Consider the following 16297-nt stretch of genomic DNA (forward strand, 5'->3'; position numbering starts at 1 on the left):
TTTTCTCCCTCTCTCAGATCACTAGAAGCAGGGGTAATTTCATGCTAAGAAATTCAGGATCAACAAAAGGTGGAAGTACTTTTTCACACAACGCATTCTCTGCCACAGGATGTGGTTATGACCACTAGCCTGGATAGATTTAAAAGGAGCTTAGACAAACTCATGGAGAACAGGTTTATCAGTGGCTACTAGTCTGGTGGCTATAGGCCACCTCCAGCCTCAGGCAAGATGCTTCTAAATATCAGTTGCAGGGGAGCAACAGCAAAAGAGTCACCTCTTGCCTGTAGACTTCTCAAAGGCATCTTGTTGGCAACGGTGTGAAACAGGATGATGGATAATTCTTGGGCCTGATGCAGCTGGGGTCTTCTTATGTTCTTATGATATTTATAATGTTCTGTGCAAACAATCAGTTATATCCAAACATTCCCTTCCTTTCTCTAGAAGAAACATATTTCGTCTGAGCAAGCGAACCTTTGGATACAGTTCAATAAATTTTGCAAAAACACAGAGATTTAGCACCAAAAAACTAAAATGCTAGTAAGTTACACTATTCAAATTAATACAAATTATACACCTTTTTTAAAAATAAATTGCACACATTTTGAATATGGTTTAGCAGCTTTAAAAAGACAAAATGTGTACACTATGGTGATTTTGGAACTAAAAGAATGCATTACATTTAGGTTCAAAAAGCATTCATTTGACAATTAAAAATGGCATGTATTTTATAGGAGAAGCTACAGTACAGCATTTTAAAAATATAGTGAAAAACATTAAAGCCTGCCATAAAAAAGCTCCAATTCTACACCAAGTTTGCTCAATTCAGAACTCTGTTCTCAGAATTACAATACTATACAATACAAGCAAGTCTGAATAGTTGTTATATATGTTCTTCATTTGCATGCTTTATTCTGAAATCTCTATCTGAGCTTTTGTAGAATTTGGACTTTTTTATTTACATTTTTGTTGCATCGCAGTAGGAAATGTGTGGTTAAGTTGTTGGTGACAAGGATGACTGCTTGTCATAAAGGAGGAACATATCATTCAGGGTTGAAGCTCCACTTCTCTTGCAGACATGCCTGCAAGTTTTCATATCTTTGCAACCAGGAGGATTAGAATTTTGCTAGTTAATAAAAGACGAAATTTAGAATTATGTGCTGATATTTTATTAAAACATTTCCAACCTATCCCTCCTATAACTCGAGGTAACTTGCAACAGTTATAAGCTTCTGCCACAAAATTCTGCATAGTAAAATCATGCCTGACCATAGTTCTCAGCTTGTCAATCAACACATGAGGAGGTTTAAAAATTCTGTTTATAGCATGCTGAACAAATGATGAGCCGAACAAATAAAACACTCAAGTGACTGTTTCATCACAGGACCAGCTTCATCATACACACTGACATACTTTATGGATCATGTCCAAGGACAAGATACATCTCAAGGCTATAAAACTGAATGGCTTTGAAATGGGTACAGGAAAGCGCCGGAGGGCACAATCCTGCCCAACTTAGTTCTTTTTATGTCAAATTAATTTAAGGGAAAGCTAAGGATCTACTTAATTCATCCCCACTTAAATAAATTGAAATAAAAAGTGCTTAACTTTAGCTGGATTATGCCCAGAGGAGATAACATGACTGGACCATTTTTCTGTTGATATAAACTTCTCAGCTCCATTGAGCTCTTTTTGCCAAAAAAGGGCTCAGTGAATTGCAAGTGCTTCTGTTGCTCTCACGAACGACCAAAAAAGAATCAGTCTGTTCTTTTATTTCCTCCCAATTTGTGTAGTCAACATGATAGAAACTTTGCAAACTAAATACAATACATTTAATTAAAAAAACATTCATTAATGAAGGCCTGGGTCCAGAGAACCATGCAATTAGTCTTGTGTACCCAAGAGGGCTTTGAATGTATACCACTCAAATACTGGTCCCATCATCATATCACGTGGCAAACCATATCTGAAACTGAAGGGAGTCTTTGCAGCAATCTGTGATACAAATTTATGAACCTGCTGTTCAGAGGGGGAAAGTCACAAATCCCACTGGGGATGCCCAAGCCCTTGGGTGCATCTAAAGTGGTTCTTTGGATCCTAGCCACAATACTTAAATATAGAACACACATGAATGAATTCAGGTGCAGCAAATTTAAGAACAGCTGTGCCGTGTCTTTTGGACAAAATCTGGGAGGGGAAATTCTGAATTTCCAGGAATAAATTCCAGACTTTAACAACATTATGAATTTTTGCAGTTTTAAAAATGGGGGAGGGGGTGTGTTCTGCTTTTTCAAAGCAGTCTTTGATCTTGAACACCTTCCATTTTTAGACATATTATTTCAGGCACTTTCTAAACACTATTTGGTCATACACTTTTTAAGTGCTTGGAGAGACAGGTTACAACTTATTTCAGTAACCTGATTTTCTCACAGGTCGCAACCATGCAACTGAGCAACAAATATTAGAAATGACTTTCAAAAGCATATTTTCTTTGTACATCTACATGGCTCTGAAGTTACAGAACAGCAACCATGCTAATGTTAAGCGTTATTAATGTTTGCCACTGAAGCCTTGATAGCCTTTTCTGTCACAAAGTCCTAGCACAATGGGTGATGATGTGGATTTTACAATGTTAGCCTCTTTTGTGAAAGGAAAAAAACCAACATGTTATTCTCCCTTCGGTTGCAAGACTCTGACAGACGATCATGAACGCTGCTATGCACAGTGCAATACAAGGGGTCAGATTCTGACACTGCTGGGGCTGTTTTTGCATCATTTTTTTGATTTGTGTCTAGACCGTAATAATATTATGACAAAACGGTTTGTCTTGTATGTAGTCTAGTTTGACCTAACAAACCCATCCTTTTAAAAAGCAATTTTGTCTAGAGAACTTTTAAAGATATAAAATTCAGCAAATGTAAACACATTTAAAAACTCTGCCCCATAAGGAACGGGGACTGGAGGATAAACACAACTCACAAGAAGAATCACACTTAGCCTTTCTAGAAATCTGTTCCTTGTAGTGTTTCTGGTTATTCAGCAAACCAACATGTTGAACATCAAATTCTACAGTTTTGGATACCAGAATCATCAGGTGGGAAATCCTCTATAAGCAGTTCTCTATTTAGTCACTAAACTATAGTGTATAGTAAGGAAATGATAGAGCATTAGCACATTTCCTGTTATCAGCTTTAACTTTGATGACTGGCAGAAGTAAAAAAGATACTTCATATTCAGTGGTTAACTCTACCAATTCTTATTATTCTAGCAATGTTCTGGTGAGATATTTTCCCCACTCAAACATGAAGAAACAGACAATAGATATCCATTTACTCCACAGTGACCATCAAATGTCCATCAGATCATAAACAATCTTGAGACCAAGGTCTGATTCTCAAATGTGCATTTTACTCTTTGAAAGTTTATTTTTTTCTTTTCCAGCCCCCAAACATTTAATCCTGACGTGGCAACTAGATCTTACATAGAACTATAGGACTGGAGAGCTCACAACTTTAACTGCCCCCCCCCGCCAAGTTATGCACTTTTACATAAATGCTTTCTTTCAGACTATACGAGCCTTTTTCTCTTGTTCTGCAAGTTTACATATATATTTCTAAATGGACTTTATTAGAACAAAACATGGTACACAGTTTTTTTAAATATCTACCACCAGAAAGTGGTAGAAAGTTATGTTCTATTTTCCTCTGTCTTCATAACAAATTTCTTTCACATAACCTAAAAGTGATCACATAAAGCAGAATCTTGAAGGCATAACTGGAGACTTTCTATAAAATACCATTCACAATATTAGTCTGTTTTTAGTCTTAATTCCAGATAGCTCTGTTCAGAAACCAGGAAGAATCTCTTAGACCTAACACATAATGTCAAATTAGAAGATGCTTAAAAAAAAAAAAGAACATTCCTTATTTAAACTGGGAAAATAATTTGAGTTTCCTTACCCCCCCCCCATAAAGTTCATATAAATTCAACTCAGTGCTTTTCTATTAGAAGCACTCCAAAGACACCTGTGTGCAATTCAAAGTACATTTTAAGCAAAAGACAACATTCAGAGAAGGGTGATGGGGAGTGAGTGGAAAGCGGGAGGAGAACGATAGTCTTATGCTTCACTTGAGGAAAACTTGTGCTTGTTTAAGAAGAAGTACAGTCCATGTAAATACACTGATGGATTTTATAGGTCTGTTCTAATGCAAATGCCCCTGGTCACCTTAGGCTTCCACGGTATGTAAACAAGTGAAGTGTCAGCTTTCTTTCCTGAAGATCCGGCAATTTCTGATCTCAGCACTGCTGTGAGCTAAAGTCATGTTACTGATGCTGCAACTTGTACACTTCTCACTATCCACTATCCTTTAATGAACTGATTACATTATGGTACCTAGCTTGGATACAAATGCAACAGCTTTTCACTAGATCTCTAGTGAAGACAACTCTGGACAAGAGGCTGCTGAGTAGTGGAGATCTCAAGAGAAGTTAAGCATCCTGAAAGAGAAGACCTTCATCATAACAATGGATATGTCACTATAATTTTTCTAAAGCTTTTCTGCAGATTTACTCTACAAATTCAATGTTCACAAATAGCGACTTTAGTTTCTTAAAATGTTGCCTCTGGGAGAAGATAATTTGGGGGCACTAATACAATTTTGGGAAAGCCTAACTTAAACCTGTTCCATGTGCAGAAAGCGTTCAGTTCCACATAACACCACCATTTGAACAGCAAATAAAAAGAATATTTAAATTATTAAACTTAGTTTAAAACAATGAGTGTTTATTGTTTTAGACTTGTAGATAAACCTGAAGTAACACCTGAAAAAGAAACATGTATCTGTAAATGCTCCATGTAGCGGGGGAAATGCTAGCATAAAACAGATAACATATTACAACTAATTGCCTTTGAAACAACAATCTTATGGACAAACTAAGTTTAAAGGGATGTGTCAAATTACAGCAGATATGCATTTCTAATTATCTTAAGGCATTTCTTATGAATGTTGTATATGAGGGGGGGGGAACATTACAGAGAACACATTGTACAGTGATTAAAGAACATAAGAAAGGAGCAGAAAAAGAAAGCAAAGACTTAGGAGATGCATTTCTCAGAAGCTGATCCTGTAACAAATCAAACCTCATCTTATGCTGTCCAAACTGAAAATGGAGATTTCTAAAGAAAACAGGGCCTAATTGGCAGTTACACCAGGCACCCTTAAATCAACCTGAAACCTAACATGAACCCAGGATGTTCAGATCTGCAAACCCTATTTTTGTTTGATTTAACAGAAGTGATATTCAGGGACAGAAATCTTGTTAAGGACCATGAGAAGGTTCAACATCTGCCAACAAAAGTGCTGTTGCATTTGTGACTCTTAAAGCTGGAGAGCTCATTCTCTTCTTAGGGGAAAGAAGAAGTTAATTCACAGGGCACATTAGGCTTGCAATTGTCAAAGAGCAGACATGTCAATGCTATCATTATCAGGCAGATCGGCCAAGCGTTTAATGGTAGAATCTGGAGACATTCACTCGGCACTATCAAAATGACATCATAACTAAAGCAGCCTTCAGCATGGAGGGACACGCAACAGCACAACACTTGCCCACTTTCACACTTTTGATCCCCTAAATCAATTGCGTCACACTACCCCACAGAGGCACCCTTTGAGAAGGCAAACCCTGCTTTTAAACACCCTGGTTTAAAATTATCATTTGGGCAGAATATATACATCTATCTAAGCACATTTTTAAAGTAGTACTTGTAAACAGCCCCATTTGGAGAACTGGATGGAATTCAAAACCATTCACTGTGTTAGGGAGGAATAGCTGTCAGCTATTCACAACGTACATCAAAATTTCAGACATTTCTCATTACTCCAGTGATCTTCACTCTTGACTACTGTAAGAGGGTGAGGTGAAAGAAGAAGACGTTCAATTAGAAATCAGCCCTCTACATTGTTGATTAAGTGCTGTGCTACTCAGTTTCTTGCCTGATTTCATATATAAAATCATACAGATGACCACATTCTTCACAGACATGCAAGACACACAGACTTTTGAGTAAACGAGCTCTTTATGAGCTGTTTGAAAAAGACAAGGATTCAAAGCAGCACTCTTCAGACTCTGCATCAGCAGCAACTACTATAAATAGCACCAGTTCCCCTAAATTACAAATTTGTTAGCATTATCCTCCCTGCACACATACACAGCAACACACCACCAGTATTTCGGAAGGTATACAAAGTTATTGTAAGGGAAATCTCACCTTGCATAAGAAGCATAAGGGAGAGAAAAAGTTAAGAAAGCAAACAGAGAATCTACAACATTTGAGACTACCTACAAATAAGGTTTTTGCTACTGAGAAGCAAGCAGAGAGAGAAACCCCCATAGTGAATTGTAGATTCATTCCAAAGCCCTTTGCCTCTTATTTGCACAACCTATTGATGTACTTTTGCAGGTCACTTACTTTTCAGTTACGTTTGAACCCTGAATAATCATGAAGACTGAAGCAGCTGGGTTGGGGGGACTTCTGAAGGTTTTGGTTTGGTTTGCAAATAAGTTTCTTTCATTGAACAAAAATCCAAATTATGCAAATCTGCTCCCCGATAGGTAGTGAATATTCAATAAGATGGTGATACTCTCCTATCCAACACCCTGGACAGGACAGATTTATGAAGCAACGTCACCAGTACGCCTTGGTCCTTGTTGAAGCATCTTGAAGTTAATTAAAGCTGTAAATGTCCACCACCACTGCCACCATCCCCCATCCACCCTCTCATTCAGGTTTACTATTTCAACATCAAACCAGCCAGGAGGAGCAGAGATGAGAGAGGGCTCTCTCCCCCTGCGTTTTTGCACACTTAAGGAGCCTTCTTCCAAAGTCAGTGAACAATGAACAAAGATTTGAGTGATCGAAAGCGCGGAGGGGGGGGGGGAAATATTTTCCACAGAAATAATCAAATCCGGTGGAAACGGGCAAAAATATAGCTGCTAATCGGGCAAAAATATAGCTGCTAATATTAAACTAGGAAAGAAAACAGTCTCCTCCAAGCTTGATTGTGCAAAGGCGTGCAGCCAACCCCTTTCGGAAGAATTTAAAGCAGGAAAAAAAGAAAGAGCTAAATGCAGCCAGCCTTCCTTATTTTCAGCCCTGAATGAGACCAAACAAGGCTCCTAAACTTAATTATGACACTTAAAATAAGCTCCCCCCCCCACCGCCTCTCCCTTTCACACACACAGAGAGGAAGGCACCAGTGCTATCCGTATCAAGCAAAGGAGATCAGCTCAGCAAAGACGGCCCCTGTTGGAATTATTTTAAACTGCACAGAAGAGATGAAGGGGGGGGGGGGCAGAGAGACCGAGCTTTAAAAGTGGACCCCGGGTGTTAGCCTGCCGTGCAGAGACACATGCCTGTTTGTCCAAGCGGTCTTTTCTCCCTCCCGCGCCCCCAGATCGGCTCCTTCCTCCCGCAGACTCTTCGCTGCGCCTCGTCTCTGTGTCTGGCCAGGTGTTTCCAAGAGCAAAGCACAGCTCAGGCCGGCAAACTTCGCATCAGGGCCAAAAGTGAGCATGGAGGGGCTCTGACAACTCGCGCCTCCGCCTAGACACTATGATAGACATAACAAGATCCTCTCAACAAAAACCCCTTGGACAATGGCACCCATGCGCACCTCCCGAGAGAGGCTCCAGCCCCACGACCCCCTCGGTCGGTTTTTTGTGTTTTGCTAATTCCCAGGCTCCTTCCCCACAGCCCCCAGATTAGAGATCGCTGCTGTCTACCAAATAAACAAACACCGGCACAATATTTAAAAACAAACTCCCAACACTGAAATGGAACTCTAATGCATCCGGTTCTTCGAGCCACTGATCATTCACAGGGTTTTGCTGGTTCGTTAAAAGGCAACCTTGAGCTGTTTTAAATTATGTATCCAATGGTATCCCCTACTCCAGTGCTTTAAGGCACAGAAATTGACACTGTTTGCTTTTTTAAACTTTCCCAGCGCCCGGGTTTCTTTCTCCCCTCGCTCCCTCACTTCCTACCTCTCGATATATTATTCAATATTGGCCAACACTGCAACAGATGGGCGCGTTAAGAGCTGGGATTTTTCCTACTTCAGCATCAAAGCATTCTCTCTCTTGTTTTTCCTAAATAACTTTTCAGGGTTGCTGAAAATCTAGATTGCTTTAAAAAAAAAAAAAAAAAAACAGAGAGAGAGAGAGCTATGAAGGTTTTCAGTTCTGCAGAGTAAGAATTCCCGGAAGGAGAGGCAAAAAGCAAAGATCAAGGCAAAGGCCACCCACCCACCCCCCAAGAAAAAAAAGAGAGAGACTAGTGCAGCGACTTCAATCACAACCACGTTCCCACACCGCCCCCCCCCCTTAAATAAAACTCTGCCACCCACCCTGCAGAAAGCAAGACAGCGCGGCATTCAACACAATTCACTTGCAGGAATCAGGGCCCCCTCTTTCCTCTGCCTCTCCACGTAAGTTTCCTTTTTAACCTGTTACTTGAGGTCGTGTCTCCAAAATGCCCTCGATCTCTGCCTGGCAGGTGCCTGCTTCCTGCGCCGGGGGTGGGGTGGGGGGGATCTCATGCATACTCCTCCCTCTCATCCTACCCCCCATCCCTTGCCTCCAGCACCCCTTGTAGGTTTTGCTTAAAAAAAAAAAAACCCGCTTATAAACCGCTCTGAAATGCAAGTGCAAAACGCACCCCCCCCCCCAGCCCCGCGCTCTGTCTCCTCCGGCATGAATGCCACAACGCTACCTCCAAAGCATTAAGCACGGTCGCGCTTATTCGTAACAAGAGGTCGATTAGACAGAGCACAAAATGGCAGGGCTCTCTCTTCAAAAGGCGAGAGAGACCCTCGCCGAAGTTTTGACACATGCGAGCCACAATGGCAGGCAAACTTTGATCGCAATCCGTGGGCTGGGCGCAAGGCAAAGCATGGGGCGAGGGCGCTATTTCTTTATTATTAGCAGTAGTATTATTTTTAATTTTTAAATATCCCTAGATCTCACTCTCTCCAAACTGACACGCCGTGGCTTGCCACTGGAGGAAGCACAGGCGAAGGGGAGGCGAACCTATACTACACTTGCACGATGTGGGGGGGGGGGGGGAGAGTCACTTTTGCAAAGTTTGCGGTGCACCAATCTTTAAAAAAAAAAATTAATGGGGGGGGGAGTTTCTGAGCAACTTGGGAGTATTGCTTCGGACAGGAGCATTCGGAGTGGATCGAAACCCTCCATCTCCGTTATTGGAAGCCGGGTGAAGTCTTGCCTTTCTTCTTGTCCACTCCCCCCACCCCGCCCGCGCCCCGGCCCGGCCAAGTAACGGATTTAAAAAGAGAGCGAGCCAAAGCGCCGGCTGGCTCTCTCGCTCGCTCCTCCAGGCTAAGTTCTATAGCGCCATGCAATGGCTCCTTTGCTCCTTTCATTCTTTTTTCCCCTGACAGCCTTTGCTTGCAAACGTCACTGCTATGGATATTTAATTATACTGTATTTTTTAATCACGCAGGCCCCGTTGCGATGATGCAGAAAGGGGACACAAAAGCCCCACTCCAAACTGACTTTGGCAACCTCCGGGGTGCGCGCCCCTGCTTTTAATTTTTTTTTCTTTTTTAAACCCACACAACTCCTATCCTCCCCCCTCCTCCTCTTCTGATTACAGCCCCCCCCCCCGCCCCCGCGGCAAGAAAATAAAAATAAAATAAACTGGGCTCCCTTTTGTCTTTGCCTTACCTTCCCAGTTTGTTTTAAAGCAAAGCGGAGGAGAAACTCCTGCACGTAAACGAAGCGTTGTAAAAGATTGTGTTCAATGAATAATGAAGCATAACCCCACATGATTGACTTGATCATTTGCTCGGGCTGAGAAGGGGGGAGAGAAAAGTGGCCAAGGGGAACTCTCTCGATCGGCCACTCGGGCCGGCTCTCCGAAATCTTGGCCAGCCAGCCCGAGGACGAGGAGGGAGGGGGCAATTTGCATCTGCCGCTTTTTGGCGAGAGATCCCCCCCCCCTCCTTGCCTTGATCGCGATCAGGCAACCTCGCAAGACATGCTCAGCTCTCAGCTTGGACTCCCCCTATCTGGTAGGTGAAATGCATTGTACCATTAAAAAGGCACTCCATTGTCGTCTTGGCATAATTCACAGCAACTAGATGGGTCTTGCGGCATTTAGCTTTGATGAGCCAAATGCTGAACCCTTGATATAATAATCTACAAAGAATGGGCTGCGATCGTCCATTTTTTCCCCCCTCTCGCGCCTTCTGTCTAAGCAACTCAGAGGTTGGGGGGAAAGCATTTAACACCGAGCAGTTTTGGGGCATGACCTTGAGCCCGTGTAAACACACTTATCGAAACCCCAGCGATGCCTCCAAGACGCCCCCCTCCCCACAACGCCCCCGCTTCGGATCCAAGCATAGATCAACCCTCTCTCTCTCTTCCCTTGCCTGTCATTTCCCCTAAACACATCCGAAGATCTCTCCTCGTTGGGGGGGGGGGGAGAGCGAGCGGGCGAGGAGGGAGGGAGGGAGGGGGGCAGTATTTAAGCATCGCTTCTTACCTGCTCTGGAAACTATTTCAAGTCTGATTCTTTGAAAAACTCCAGGGGGAAACCGTGGTGGCCGGCAGGATCGCGCAGCATCAGTCCAAGAAGCTCCAGCGCTTAAGAGAAGTAATCAACGATAAAGTGACGTTGATCTGCACTGTAACCTTGTGGCGTATTTAATGTAAATAAGCAGTTATGTTGCCAATCGCACGCATGCAAACACAGAAAGGTCTTCAGCGTTGCATTTTGATGCTTTCCATTAAGGCTGACTTTATTTACATACACTATTTAGGGGAAGGGGGGGAGGAGAGAGGAGATCATGATGGTACGAAGACAATACTAGTGCCAAATGATTATGAAAATATGATTTTAATTAATCACGTAGTAGGCAAGGAAATTAGCATACGGTAATTAAACTTCCAGGGGGAAAAAAGAACGAAAGAAAGAAAGAAAAACGCCATGGAGGTTCTCTGCCTTATGGGTCTGGAATAATCAAGAAATATATTGATATAGATTTTTCATCAGAGATTTTCCCCCTTTCCTGTCCAGTACTTTATCATCAAGCAGATAACTTTTTGGAAAACAACTTTAACAAGGTTTATGCACAGAGGAAGGTTTAAGAAATAATGCGTAGCCAAGCAAAAGAAGGGGGGGGGATACTCTGGCTAATAAGGAGGAGAAGGGGGCAGAAGAGGGGGTTAAATTGGGGTGGGGGAGAGAAGCTGAATAATGCAATTATGGATTCTGTGTCCCATAGTTGACAAAAGCATAGTGCCTCAATAGACTCTTTGTGGTGGGATTATATAATGATTGTGGGGTAATTATGGGAAAAAAGGAGATTTAGTCATAAAAAGTATCAAAATACACCAGCTTCTTGTAAAGGGAAAAGCTAGCTCACGACATTAGGGGCATGTTAATAGGAAAGGGGAGGGGGGAGAGAAAGGAAGGATCCAAAAGGGCTGACAAATAAAGAGAGACTGTGATGCGCATGATTAAGAAGAGATGGAGACAGATTGATTATTCAAAATGCCGAGCCACAGGGACACTTAAAACATTGATTCAGGTAACACTAGTTTCATCTCAACTGAAATGAGTTCCCTGAAGATGACTGGCATACATTTTAAATCAGTTTACGCCATTAAAAAAAAAGTCAAAACAACATCACAAGCAGAAATCTTCCAGCATAAATGCAGAAGTCCATGTAGTGGAGGAGAAAGTTTAGATTTCTGACAATTCCCAGGAAGATGAGAGAGTGAGGCTAAGGGTGTGTGTGTTTAATTACCTCTCTTAAATGATTCTATCATTTCTCTCCATCCTATTTTAGGAAGAAGGCTTTTTAGTTTTTTTCATGTTACTACATTAAGCTTCTTTTTATTCCTCATAGGGATGCATGACTTTTTATGCAACTGCCAAGAAGTGGATTTTTACAAAATGACTGAAAAATTAGGAAGCTGCCTTCCTCTCCCTCCGCCCACTTTTCTAGTTTTGTTTCAACAAGTTTACAAACAGTTTGCACAACTAAGTGAACTGGGAAGTGAAGAGGGGTTTAATGCCCATGCTCCAAAGTTTAGGAATTCACTCTGCACTTTGCAGTTTAATGTATCTGAAATTCTCTTTGAACAAATTCCAAAATACATTTTTTTCTATAGAAATTAGCATAGCAATCACATCAATAATATCACTATCGCTATGGGAATGATAACTGGAGCAGTGGGGGTGTTCTTTATTTCAATTCTTCGTGGATCAACTGATTATATTCTCTCGTCTTTTGAATTTGTTATTGTAAGTCAAGTGATTCTTTATAAGTGACAGCCCTGACAAAGAGATGAGGATGGGAAAGCAGGTCGAAAGGAAGTCGCCATATGGACTTTTAAAAAGGCACTCTTAGAACAAGATAATGGGGAAATAGATGTTGCCTTTTAACCCTTCATAGTCTCCTTCACCACCTCATAAAACTACTACACTTTACACACATACCCCTCTATCTTCCATGTCAGTTAGTTCATAACTGATTTCTGGATGTGTCACAAAAAGCTCCATATGAAGCAAAAATGAAAAGGTAAGCCATATGATAAAGACTGGTCTAATGCTTACTAAGTCAGATAAATGAACTATGTAGCCTATCATACTGTCTTCAATTGTGGCCCATACTGAATGATATCAAAAGGTTCTCCCATATGAGCTGGGCCTCCTTAGGATGATGCAGGCAACTGCCATGGGGGGTCCATGTTTTTTTCTTCTAGAATGCAGCTTGAGTTATCCCAGTTTTAGACCACTAACATCTAAGCTGGTTGTCAGTGTTGGGATGGAAATCAATGAGGCAATCACTTTTCTTCATTTCCAGTCTTTTGCTCTGGCCCATAAAGTTGCAAGTATAGCTAAGCCAATGACGTTCCTTTTCTTGTTGGTGGCAAGAGTGATGGTTATGAGCACCTTCAGTCTGAACCTTCAGTCTCATTCTCTCTTACATTTGAGTAAGTTCAAACTTAACTCTTGAACCGTGAACTTCAAGGAGTTGAAACACGGAACTTCTTGACTTGGAAGGCCTACTGTGATCAAATATTAAAACCCCTACAGCAGAGCAGAACCTGAGTCTCTGACGATCCTTACATAAAAGTTATCATTTAGAAAATCTATGTTCTGACTATTTTGGCTAATAAGTCATAAGGGTCTTCTTCCATTATCTTTTTTATCCTTTGGTCACAATCCCAAAGGATGATAAATATTGTGTTGTCAGCAGGGACGGGGAAGAGGAACAAAACAAGTTTGACATCTTTGTGACCCTAATGAGTAAAATGTTAGAGAAAAACTGCACCAAATATTTTCTTAACTCTAATATGCAATATCTGCCTGGTGTAGGCACCTTCCCACTAGAAGAAAGAAAAAGATAGACCTTGAAGGACCACATGTCTTGGAGAAGCCACAGGTATGTCATAGGAGGACACCCTACTAACATCACTCTAGCAGCAGCACAGTTCTTATAGTGATTGCATTGGTTTGGATCAGCTACCTCTATCTGGCTCAGAATGGCAAAGGTAAGTGTCAGACATATGTCCCCAGTTGCAGGGAAGTAACAGCAGGAGAGAGGGCATGCCCTCAGCTTCTGCCTGTGGGCTTCCCAGTGGTATCGGATAGGCCACTTTGTGAAACAGGATGCTGGTCTAGATGGGCCTTGGGCCTGATCCTTATGTTCTTATGACCAAGAGCCAGATTCAAAGCTCTACTCAGCCATGAAGTCCACTGGATGACCTTGGGCCAGTCACTATCTTTCAGCTTAACCTAACTTACAAGGTTGTTGTGCGAATAAGATGGGGAAATAATTCAGTATGCCACTCTGAGCTCTTTGGAGAAACGTGGAAAAGAAATATAACAAATAATTAGTAATAATAGGGGGCTACCACTGGCAAGAAGCCAGTATATACAGCCTCCCTAGCAAATGCACTGGTGCAGGCACATCTTTAGGCAAACCATTAATGTTTTCGTTATCACTCTCTCATGCACACATACAGCTGAAATGCATAAATCTGTAAAGAGAAAATATCTCCCCAAGTCTTGGATGTGTGTCCCAAACTAATAATTTGTCTTGCTTTCTATTCTCTTCTATAAAGTGGCAGCCTGCAGAAGACAGAAAAGCAGATGTTCTCAAGGAAGGGAAGTATTTACAGAGAAAAAGCTCTTACCCCTCACCTTTAGCAACTCTGCTCAGCGAAACAGCTATTATCAGGCAAAAGTATGTGGGGGGGGGGAGACACAGAGCCCTTATTTTCAAGATAAGTGTATATGAGTTAAACTGAACCAGATTAAACTGATGCAAACTCTTCCAGAGACACTTAGGTTGCCTGGAGAATATCTTGTTTTCATTTACCCTAAACCCATTCTCAGCTCACCTGAGCTAAATAGAAAGAAGTCCCTCAGAATAAACAGGCTATTCACTAATAAAATTTAAGTCCCTGCCTTTAGGTGCATGCAAATCTCTGTGCTTGCAATAATTTAATGCTTTTCAGATTGCTGTGTATGGGAAGACAAAAGAAAGTAGGCCAGCTGAGGCAGGAAGGATCCTGTCATGATCCAAGGATAGCACATTAGCAGATGGAATGATAAAGGAAAACCACTTCACTAGAAAACTAGTACGGACATATGGGAGCATTGGCTATTAAATTGAAACTCATGATGGAACCCCAGAAATTTGGGCTCATAGGACCAGGTCTGATCTGTAACATTTTGTACCCACACAATGACTTTTGAAAGACATTCTGTCTGCAGATAACACATGGAAAACCTATATCTGAAATCTTTGTCTAATGTTACAAGATAAGACTTTGTGTTCATAAGATGATCTTTGGAAAAGTAGTTCTCACAGATAGACAACATGCTTAAAGGATGCCTTCCCAAAGCTATCATTAGAGAGCAAAAAGTGTTGCCCCTTACTGATTCCTCACATCTGGAAATTTTCAGGTTCATATGCATACATATTTTTAATTGTTTTAAGGTGAAGGGTTTCAAATGGCTCCACAAACCAAGTAAAACACCAGGCATCCCAATTCTATGCATGTTTACTCAGAAGTAAGCCTCACTTGATCTAATGGCATTTACTCCCAAGTAAGAGGCTTTCCAGATGGTGATTTATTCCATCTTGACTGTTAATTCCCACAGGCAATGTAACTGCTTGACCAGATAACATATAGCCTTTCCTAGATTGTTTGTCCACAAATGATCATCCAACCCATGAGAGAATCTGTACCTTTTCAATCAACTTTTTTAGTATATTGAATGTGCAGGGCAAAATGTTGTGAAATAAGAAACAGAATGTGGACTACTGCAGTGCATTCCACAGAAATGTGGTTAATTGTGTGAGTGGTGACAAAGGACGGGGTTGGCTCTGAGGTTGTTTGTTTATTTAAAATATTAATACCCCGCCCCTCCACTACATTTCTGCTCAAAGTGGCTTACAACATTAATCAACTAGATACAATGTGAAATAAAAGACTAATAAAATATTTAAAAGTTAAGTTAAACAAGTTAAAAAACCAGGCTAAAATGACATTTAAAATTACATTTTAAAAGAAGTTTCAAATCGAGTTATTTAAAAAGCTAAAAACTGAGAACTATAAAAACTAAAGAACCTACCAGATATAAGCAGCAGATAAAACATTAAAGAGCCTCTTTTAAAAGATGTGTTTTTAATTGTTCTTTAAAAACACTGAGGGAGGAAGCATGGTAAAGCTCTTTGGGGAGGATGTTCCAAAGCTGATAGGCCACAATTGAAAAGGCCCTGTCTCCGGCCCCTCCCAACAGGATTTCTGTTAGTGGCAAGGCCATGAGCAGGGCCTAAGATGATGAGATGAGGGCCTTGGCAGGTTCATATGGGCGAATGCAGTCCAACAGGTACCCCAGCCCCAAGCCATGTAGAGCTTTAAAGGTCAAGACCAGCGCCTTGAATCTAGTCCAGAAGTGGAGCGGTAACCAAAGAAGCTGCCTCAGGAAGGGTGTGACACTCATGAAATGACTTGCACCCACAAGCATCCTTGCACCAGTGAGGTTACCTTCACACACACCCTCACTTCTACACCTGGGCACTTCCCAGCACACCTCTGTGCCATGCACACTCCTCTTTCAGTTTCCTGTATTTGTGGTGGTTTTTCCTTATATCTCACTGGCTTTAAAAAAAAAAAATCCAACTAGTCATTCTAGTGCTATCCTGTTCTTCCACCATCCATCTCACTGGTACCACCCCCACCCCCCGCCACCTTC

The 16297-nt window shown here is 41.5% G+C and overlaps 1 protein-coding gene and 1 long non-coding RNA gene across 40 annotated transcripts in view; one reads left to right on the forward strand and one right to left on the reverse strand.

The window, feature by feature from the left end:
• The window catches only part of ZNF536 (zinc finger protein 536), a 658276-nt gene that overhangs the window by 529523 nt on the left and 112456 nt on the right, over positions 1–16297 (reverse strand). For 3 of the 39 annotated variants that reach the window (XM_053270784.1, XM_053270778.1, XM_053270771.1), the window contains exon 1: positions 6467–6981. The exons of 29 other annotated variants lie outside the window; for them this stretch is intronic. The gene's annotated coding sequence lies outside the window, so the exon portion shown is untranslated. Of the gene's footprint in view, positions 1–6466; positions 6982–8402; positions 8564–9741; positions 9761–10561; positions 10663–16297 lie in introns of those variants that run through there. 7 more of the 39 variants (XM_053270757.1, XM_053270754.1, XM_053270780.1 and 4 more) reach the window with 4 other exon arrangements.
• The window catches only part of LOC128334255 (uncharacterized), a 35379-nt gene continuing 28919 nt past the window's right edge, over positions 9838–16297 (forward strand). The window contains exons 1-4 of the long non-coding RNA XR_008311233.1: positions 9838–10088; positions 10607–10727; positions 13406–13472; positions 14155–14276. This is a non-coding gene — a long non-coding RNA (uncharacterized LOC128334255). The remainder of the gene's footprint in view (positions 10089–10606; positions 10728–13405; positions 13473–14154; positions 14277–16297) is intronic.

Source organism: Hemicordylus capensis, chromosome 9 (assembly GCF_027244095.1).
Source record: "Hemicordylus capensis ecotype Gifberg chromosome 9, rHemCap1.1.pri, whole genome shotgun sequence".
In the NCBI taxonomy this organism is placed as follows: domain Eukaryota; kingdom Metazoa; phylum Chordata; class Lepidosauria; order Squamata; family Cordylidae; genus Hemicordylus; species Hemicordylus capensis.